Below are 10,608 nucleotides of genomic sequence, written 5' to 3' on the forward strand. Positions count from 1 at the left end.
CTTTGTTTATCTTCTAAACACAAATTAAGATATTTTTTTATGAAATCCGAGAGCTTTTTAACCCTGCGGCAATGTGACTACAAAGACCCAAAAAAGGTAAAATAGTCCATGTGACATCAGTGGTTCAACCGTAATTTTATGAAGCTACCAGAATACTTTTTGTGCGCAAAGAAGACAAAAATAACAACTTCACTGAACAATTTCTTCTCTTCCGTGGCAGTCTTCAACGTGCATTCACAAGAGTAACACATTGCATGCATGTGCTGCTGACGCAGAAGTCGTCGGCGTTCCAGTGTAGAAAATTGTTGAATAAAGTCATTATTTTTGTTTTCTTTGCACACAAAAAGTATTTTTGTAGCTTCATAAAATTACGGTTGAATCTTTGATGTCAGCAACAGTTGTGTTTCTGTCTATGCAGGGTCAGAAAGCCCTTAGATTTCATCGAAAATATCTTCATTTGTGTTCCGAAGATGAGCGAAGGTCTTACAGGTTTGGAACAACATAAGGGTGTGTATTTAATGACAGAATTTTCATTTTTGGATGACCTATTCCTTCAAATTTGGAAAGTGTAAGCCTAAAAATAAAAATAAAATGAAACAAAGAAAGAAAGCAAATAAAGTCCCTGTATAGACCAAAAAATGTTTTCAAAAAATTTGGGTATTTATTTTTTAAAGCATTGGTTTTGTTGTAAATGAAATATTTTAATATTAATATTAAATATTATATTAATGTTATATTTATATAAAATATTATTTATATAAAATGAAATATAAAGATACTGCCCCCTAAATATCATCACTGAAGCTACTTACTGTTTTCTTAAAAGCGTTGCATGACTGTAGGTTAACACTTATTTTAGTATAATATGAGAAGCTTGAGTATCTTCACTGGTGGTAATTCATGACTTTCTCCATTTGGAGATTTAACCAGAAATCATCACTGAACATTAACTACTATCCCACAATATCCAACCACACTCATCTGGATGAAAACCAAGGATTGAAGCAAAACCTCAAACACAGCCTCAAGTGCAGGTATTTGAAAGCTGATCAGTGCTGACCACTTTAAAAGGCTAATTGAAACAGTAACTCTTTACAACAAACTGTTTTTAAGGCAAAAAGCATTTGCAGATGCTTAAATGATCCAATGCATTTTCCAAACACTACAACAGTCCTTTACAACATGCATGTTTAACCTGCCATCGCTGAGATCTCAATATGTATGCACACTTCTGCCAATTTAAATCTCGTGTCACTTTCCTAGCTTTGGGATGTGAGAATCGAGATTATCCTGGGGGCATTCAATTCCATGCCACTGACCTTACTCTGGCCTCTGAGCGAGAGGCCTCATGCCATTAGCGCGAGGGAAAGGCTTTTAAAGGAAATCTAATCTCGTCTGCATCTGATCTGTCCACTTCAGAGTGGAGGAACCTGGCCTGGGTATTACAGCAAACATCCTCTGCCGCTGTATCCCTTTCTTCAGCGTTCAATATTCCCCCTCCACTGTAGGACCCATTTCTGTAACAAACTCCCTGCAACAGGTCTGACCAGCGGCTGTAATTTCACTCAGAGCGCTTGCCCTCCGAACCCGATGTACAGCAGCACTCGACTGTATCTTGAGCTCAACACAGGCGCCAGTGTTTAGGAACGTGTCTCTGCTTTGTTCAGGGATTTCTCTTTTTATTTTGGTTAATTGTGGGTAAAGTGTCTCGCTGACAGGTTGCGGTGAGGGATATCACCTGAGATCATCCCACATTTGGTTGGCTGTATACCTGCAAAGGCTCAAAACATAAACCACAAAACCTTTTGGATGTAGTTGCTGCAGATTATAGATCGTTTAACCTAAGATCTAAACATGTTTGATGGGCTTTATGAATTTAGCAGGTTTTATCAGGTCATGTGTGCTCTGATTTGATGTGGTATAATAACTGAAACAGAAGTTTCACAAAGCAACCCTGAGTCAGCAATGAATGAATAAACAATATCCTACTGACATGAGCTTACAAAGATCAATAATGGAAGAAACATGTATGTATATTTTTAATATTTTGAGTGAAATATAAAGCTAAGTTATTTATATGCGGGGCATTGCAGTATCATTTTATCTCTGTTAAAACAAAACAAATAAATAAGCAAAAGAACTAAACAAAACACAAAACAAAATAAAACACAAAGAAAAAGAACTAAACAAAATACAAAACAAAAGAACTAAACAAAACACAAAACAGCAAAAAAACTAAACAAAACCAAGCAGAAGAACTAAAAACACAAAACCAAGCACAAAGCAAAGGAACTAAACAAAACATGAAACAACACAAACGGAATAAGCAAAAAAACATACTAAACAAAAGAACTAAAAAACAAAACTCAAAACGAAATAACTAAATAAAACACAAAACAAAAGAATTAAACAAAACAACAAAAAACAAAGCAGAAGAACTAAAAACACAAAACAAAACACAAACAGCAAAAAAATAAACAAAACAAAGCAGAAGAACTAAAAACACAAAACTAAACAAAATAAAACACAAAGCAAAATAATTAAAAATAAAACCAAGCACAAAGCAAAAGAACTAAACAAAACATAAAACAACACAAATGAAATAGAAAAACACAAAGCAAAAAGAACTCAACAAAACAAAACAAATCAAAACAACTAAACAAAACAAATCAAAAGAACAAAACAAAAAACACAAAGCAAAAGAACTAATCAAAACAAAACGAAATAACTAAATAAAACACAAAACAAAATAACTAAACAAAAAAAAAAAAAAACTAAGCAGAACTAAAAACACAAAACAAAACACAAAGCAAAAGAACAAAACAGAACAAAACAAAGCAAAAGAACAAAAACAAATCAAAAGAACAAAACAAAACAAAGCAAAAGAACTAAACAAAACAGAGTAAAAGAACTAAACAAAATCTAACAAAACACAAAGAAAAATAACTAAAAACACAAAACAAAAGAACTAAACAAAATAAAACACAAAGCAAAAGAACTAAACAAAACACAAAACAAAAGAACTAAACAAAATAAAACACAAAGTAAAACACTTCAAAACAGAACAAAACAAAAACACAAAGCATAAGAACTAAACAAAACTAATCAAAAGAACAAAATAAAACACAAATCAAAAGAACTAAAGAGTACAAAGCAAAGCATTAAACAAAACACTACACAAAGCAAAATAACTAAACAAAACACAAAGCAAAAGAACTAAGCAAATCACAAAACACAGCTAAGCAAAAGAACTAAACAAAACAAAGCAAAAGAAGAAAACACAAAGCAAATGAACTAAACAAAACATAAAACATAAAATAACTAAAAACACAAAGCAAAAGAACTAAACAAAACACAAAAACAAAAACCATCAAAACAAAGGAACGTTGCTGTTGTGATTTATGCAAGTATTTTCTAAAGTGATGAAATATGTATAATGAATACGTAATGAATGAAATATGAATATTAAAAGTCCAATATATGATGATATATGAGAGGGACATTAAAATGTTATACAACATGTTATATAACAAACGCTTGTAGTGATGTTTGCTTAAGCTAATATGGTAATATAACAGTGAGAAGACATAACTCCCAATGCTGAGATTATGCATTATTTTACTGTTACAAACTTCAATTGATGAAATGACTCTTTTGAACAGCACTTTTCATTTAGTGAGATAAATGCAGAAAATAGAGAGAAACTAGTGCACATCTCTTACTGAGATCGTAATCATTTCCTGGTCGCTCTAGTTTTCTCATCCCGTTCCCTCTCGCTCAGGTTATTTCGGGAGTCATTTTTGGAAGCTCCTTGACCTGCACAGAGTGGCACCTCCATATTCAAAGAACCCTCCCTTGCCAACACCCCTCATTTACAACCCATTACTCAGTTCTGCTCAGCTGAACCACATCCATATATTCTTCAAGGCCTGGTTAAACTTAATCATTAGGTTAACAAGCTCCCTTCCCTCCAAATGATGATCCTCTGAATTCTAGGGATTTGTTCAGGAGGGTGAACCAATAACTGGCTAGGCACAAAAGACACAGGCCTTCGAATTAGCACAAAATAATCACCAAAAATTGCTTTGCATATTCAATCACTTAGAAGACTGCCAAAGTAAACAAACACACGAACCTCGGCCGCGCAAAAAGCCTTTAAATGAACTAACATTTCCTCAAGTAAACAATCAAACAGTCGAACACTCCGACACTGTTGTGAATCGCAGTCAACCCTGACAGACACATCAAAACAAAATATGCACATAAAGTCCAGAATCAAAGAGACAATTGTTTCTTTACCGCTCTGCTTTTAAAATATGTGAGCACAATACAAATCAGTCGTAATGAAGGTTTACCTTTTTTTTTTATTTAATGCTATAAAGAGATAGACGTGTTTTTTAAAGACCATCTGCGATACATATATGGCTGGCATCGTACAACTCGTGTAAGCTAATTAATTACAATAGCTCAAGAGGCAGTCACATGTCACTGTTTTAGCACATCAATGGCACTTAAACATACTTCATTAGCTTGACGTTGATGTGTGAGTTTGTGCATGGATTCCACTGAGCTGTCAGTTTACATCTGCTCTTACGGCTGTTTAGACTGATTTTCATCAAAGACAACTGTGTTTATCTTTCTAGCTTCTTTATACACGTAGGTCATCATGAAAACTGTCATCTATAATGTAAATGGAACATAAAACTTACAACCTATTATCAGGCTATTAAGGTAATCTACATGATATATATGTAACATACAACAACAAAAGAAATATATAAATTGATATACTTTCTTAATTAAGTATAGAATTAATGTTTATATGATCTGTACAAACTGATTTAACACACACACAAACAGTATAATATACATGTAAAATATACATTTACCTTGTTTATATATATAAACAATATTATATAACATATAATTTAAGAATAGTATAAGTAATAAAAAAATTCTAAATGGTAATCTACATGGTATATAGGCAACAGCAAAAAGTAATATATAAATTTATATTCTTTTTATATAAATATTCTTATAGTTTGTGCTCTAAAATATTTAGATATAAAAAGTTTAGAAATAATATATATTTAATCTGTGCAAGTAATACATAAATTTACCATGTTTTGATATATAAATTGTACATGGTAATCTACATGTATATATGTAACAACTACAAAAGTAACACACAAAATTATTTTTATATAAAAAATTATAGAAATAATATTTATATAATCTATGCAAATATAAGTATAATATACAAGTAACAGAAATTGTAAATGTTAATCTACATGGTATATATGTAACAACTACAAAAGTAATATACAAACCTATATTCTTTTTCTTTTAAGTATAGAAATAATATTTATATAATCTGTGCACATATAAGTATAATATACAATATATAAATTTACCTTGTTTTGTATACTTATATATTATATACTCATATAATTTAAGTATATTATAATATATAAGTAATATATAAATACAATGTTATAGAATTTAAGTACATATAAGAAATATACAAATGTATCTTCTTTATATATGAATATATACATTTTTATATAGCCCGTAAAAATGAATTTTATAGACACACAACTGTGGGTATATGTAAAGAGCAATTTAAATGAATTATTCATGAAATTTTTTTAAAAATTATTTCATAATTGTTTTTTATTACGTCCTTATTATTATATATTGAAATATCAGATAGATAGATAGATAGATAGATAGATAGATAATTATTAATAATTATAATTTAAATCTATTTAATAATTAATTTAGTTGTCATCTATATACACACAAAATATTTCACATTTTTATTATAAAAATAAAAATAGACATTAATTATATATGGTAGAATTTAAAATTGCACTTGATAGATACACAGGAATAATACATATAGTAATATAACGAATAAAACTTTTACCAGTTGCTTGAAATAGCCAATCGTCAAGTACCTTCTACAATCTACATACACCATTCGAATAGGCCAATTATTCAGAACTACTATGGATAACGGGTAACAGCGAGGCAGACCACGTTAACCTCCTTGTGTTTGTCTATCTAAGTTTGTGAGCATGCACTTATGGGATTTTCTGTTGGATTTTAGCAAACTTATCTTGTTCGCGTCTGTTGGTTATTTCTTCTGGTGGCCGTGCAGCTGAACAAACAATAGCACATTTTAATGTGGTACCTTGCCTTCCTGCCATGCATATTCATGACGAGCCCACGCCTGGCAGTGACACGGGGGTGCGGCAGGGATGAGGCGTGCTTGTCGGAGTGTGTCACGTTTCCAGACCAGCGAATTTTTTTGATTAAAGTCCCTTATCCGTTTTATCATGCATATCCCTTGCCTGATTAAAGTGATCTGATGCTGACACTCACAATGTCAGGGTGAACTGAGGAGGAGCTCTCTCTCCACCTCCCCGAACATGCCTGGAATCCCTAATCCCCTCAAAATACATCCGTCAGTCTGTCCCTGCGTACAGTACGAACACTGGCACCTCGTATATACAGCAAAACACAAGCACCAACCCAGCGGGTTACCAATGTTGAGATGCTATATGAAGTATAATCGCCATTTCTACATATTATAGTGAGACTAAATACACAACCTACCGAAGAAACATTTCAAATACTTAACACGTATTAATCCCAAACCGCAACTTCCCAAAGTTGAGCGGTTGATGCGAACGGGGCGCATTTGTTAGGAGGAGTGAATTGGTGAGGGACGCACCGCCAGTCAGAGAGCGAGCGAGAGGGAATCTTTCCCAGAAAATGTTGGCCTAATGAAACAGCTGGGGATGACACAGTTGAAACTATCCAATTGGAAATGATAATTAATGGCATTAGGGCACAGAACGCTTTGGTGCCGCTAAGGATTAGAACACTTTAGGCTGTAAGTTTCGAGACGTAGCCTAACTTTTTGGAGGCTATTTCTTATAAGAATTGGCAAGCTGCTCTGAGGCAGCTGCAGGTTTCATATCTGTCATCGTCATGATTTTAAGTTAACTGGTAAAAGAACATTGAATTGTTTCCAAAAAAAAAATGTATTTGTAGACTACACTCTAAAAAATGGCTGGGTTATTTTTTTTTTAACCCAAATGCTGGGTTCAGCATTGGGTCATTTTATTGGGTTATTTTTAATATTTAATATAGTAAAATATAGGTTTATAATATAGGTTTTCTGAAACTAAGTTGCTGGGTCATTTTTAACACTGGGATCTTTTTTTCTACCCAACCGCTGGGTTGAGCCTGTCTCTCGAAACAACCCAGCTGCTGAGTTATAGTCAGTAACTTTTTACTTTTTAACTTTTTGAGTCTTCTACAGGAGAGACCAGTTCTCGGTGCCACCGATTTGCACTTCTTCAGCAAAATAAAGGTTTGTTTACATTTTATTTCATTTATATAGTCTTTACTGTGCTATAAAATTGTATTATTTTACGTAACGCAACATAGGGACGAAATGTCAGTCAGCTGCGTCAAGATGGAAACGCCTTTTGCCTCGCATAAAATAAATGGATTTTATTTGTTATTGTACTGGGTTTAATGTTAAAATATTTCTCTAATGTCAGTACTGTTTGTTTATGGGCAGTTTTTGGAGTCAGTCATGGCATCTTTCAGCTATGAGTGAAATGCGGGGCCGCGGTCTGAAGTTCGAACAGCAGCCCTTCACCGGCTCAGATTTCGGAGACACACCGACATGAGAATTAGCGCTATGTTGGTAAAAATCAATTACAGAGAACGGTTGAATACACTAAAATTAAAATTCTACTATTAAATGTCACATTTTCTGTCTAAAATGCTTGTTAAACGAGTTTAGATGTATGTAATATTTAACTTTCACCCAAATAAATTCAATTTGTCTTGCATTTTGCACATGTGTTCTTGCTTAGTAAAAATTGTTCATCTTTTAGTTATTGCTGTTGCCTCTAGTAATTCTGTGTGTGTTTTTATAAGTTTCAGTCCATTTTATACCAGCAATATAATAAAACAATAGTTGACTTAAAATAACCCAGAATGTGTTCTGTCCAATATTTACCCAGCGCTGGGTTGCCAAATAACCCAAGTTGGGTTGTTTTTATCCCAGCATTTTATAGAGTGGATAAAATACTTTTTTAAAGTTGTAATTAAAAGATTTTTGCAGTGCATTTTAGAAGAAATACTGTTTCAGTCTTTCTACATCAAAATGTAATTTAACATGCATGTCTTTGGAAAAAACTATGAATTCTTTTTGTGCACAAAGAAAACAAAAATAATGACTTGCATGCATGCGGATTCCTCTGCTTGTAAACAAGGTGCAGCGCTTCCAGGTTCTACGTCACATAGTATCATAGAGCGTCATGATACTCTTGTGAACAAACGTCGAATACTAACAGGGAAGAGAAGAAATTGTTAAATAAAGACGTTATTTTTGTTTTCTTTGTACACAAAAAGTATTCTTGTAGGTTCATAAAATTACAGTTGAACCGCTGATATTACATGACCTACTTTAACGATGTCCTTGCTACCTATATGGGCCTTAAACGTGGTAGTTGCGTTGCTGTCTATGCAGGGTCAGCAAGCTCTCGGATTTCATCAAAAATATCTTAGTTTGTGTTCCGAAGTTAAACAAAGGTCTTGCAGGTTTGGAACGACATGAGGGTGAGTAATGATCACCGAAAGTTTTTCATGTCCACAAAACAATGCATGAGTTTAAAATAAAGATTTTCTTGATTAAACATTGCAAAAAAGCAAGCCTCCCTCCCAAAAAGTCCAAGGAAGGGACAGGACGGGCTGGGTTAGTATTAGTTGTCAACCAATGATCAAATAGCATCGACGGGAGGCAACTACAGAGTGCCTTGCTGGCAAAGAAATATAACGTCCAGATTTAATTCTGATACCAAGAAATAGAATTTCAAAGCTGGATGTCTTATCGTTGGCATGTCCCTTTGCTGGACTGATTTCCCTAGCAAAACCCTGTCACTGCTATTATGTTGAACATGGAACCAATTTACTGCACCAGCTAAACAGGGTTACTGGTGCTCCTGTAACCCCCTAAATGTTTGAAGTTATCACAGACGTGAGGGAGAAAAAGCATTTTGAATGTTGGCTGGAAGGGGGGAAGGTTGAAGAGACTGTAATTGAAAAGTATCAATCAAAAACAAGGCAAGGGGCAGAATGGAAGCCATAATGTTAACCCAGTCTGAGGAGCACAGGGACCAAAATGCATTTCCTTTGTATAGGTAATTCACTTGCTCTCTCCAGGCCATAAGCCCCCCAGCCTGGGCCCTGGAAAATATAAAATAAATAAATCCTATCTCCGGACAAGGCTTTTGGATTATCAAATGGAGCATGTGCCCATTACAGGCCTGTTTTGCGATGCTATCTGGCCGCACAGATAAGGGCCCACTGGTCAGACGTTTGCAATTTTGATACATGTGAAATAAAGAGCTTGTGGTGTGGATGCATCCTTTTTCATCCACCTTTTCATGTTCAGTTTGAATATAGTCTGTACTGTACAGTACATGGCAATCATGCAAAATAAAGAGCTTGCGGTGTGGATGCATCTTTTTCCATCAATCCTTTCATGTTCAGTTTGAATATAGTCAATACTTGAAATTCACAGACTGCATATAGGTTTCCAATCCAATTCACGTACATAAAATCTGTCTCTGAACATTTCCACACACCCCCCAGAAACCCCTGAACAAGACAAAAATATAAAATTCGATAAATGATAACTGACCCCAGGCTACAGTCAAACTGATGGATCCATTCAAAGGTCAGGCTGTTTTTTTCTTTATTCACAGATTAAATACAATCTGCTGTTTGAAATTGATCAATGTTTCATATCTACCGTTTCTTCCGCTTTTTGAATAAATTCTGAATGATTTTGCATTAAACAGATACATACTATTTCTAGCAATCAGTTTGGAGGTGGAGTTGTATGAAGGTCATATGTGTTGACCTCCAGATTATGCAGTTCCAATGTCTCTGAAACATTGCCGTACATTACAATAATGTTGAAACATACAAACCCCTTCAAACTAGAATAGTTAAACAGCTTTTTTAATGTACTCATTACACACCATATGGAAATGCAATAGGGTCTTTTAAATATCCCATTTAGCCAACCAACATCAGGATTTTTCTCCATATATATAGTGGACTTTAATGGGGATCAATGGGTTGAAGGTCCAAATTGCAGTTTCAATGCAGCTTCAAAGGGCTCTACATGATCACAGCCAAAGAATAAGGGTCTTGTCTAGAGAAACAGTTGGTCATTTAAAAAATAAATAAATAAAAACTATAAAAATTATATACTATTTAACCACAAATGCTCATCTTGCACTAGCTTTGCGATGTGCATCTACGACTTCACACATTACATAATCACGCTGGAAAGGTCACACGTGGTTAGTTCTTCATCTCTGTACTCCAGTTTGAAAAGGTGGAGTAGGGTGAAAACTCCATCTTATTTTCTTCTCCAACTTCAAACTTGTCTGCTATTATTGTTTTACCTTTTTCTTTGTAAAGGGTGTTTGACTTTTCTTACATGTTCGCTTTATAAACACTGGGTTGATACTTCCACCTACGTCACGCGTGACCTTTCCAACAAGACTA

The sequence above is a fragment of the Labeo rohita genome, chromosome 17 (genome assembly GCF_022985175.1).
Source record: "Labeo rohita strain BAU-BD-2019 chromosome 17, IGBB_LRoh.1.0, whole genome shotgun sequence".
Taxonomy (NCBI): domain Eukaryota; kingdom Metazoa; phylum Chordata; class Actinopteri; order Cypriniformes; family Cyprinidae; genus Labeo; species Labeo rohita.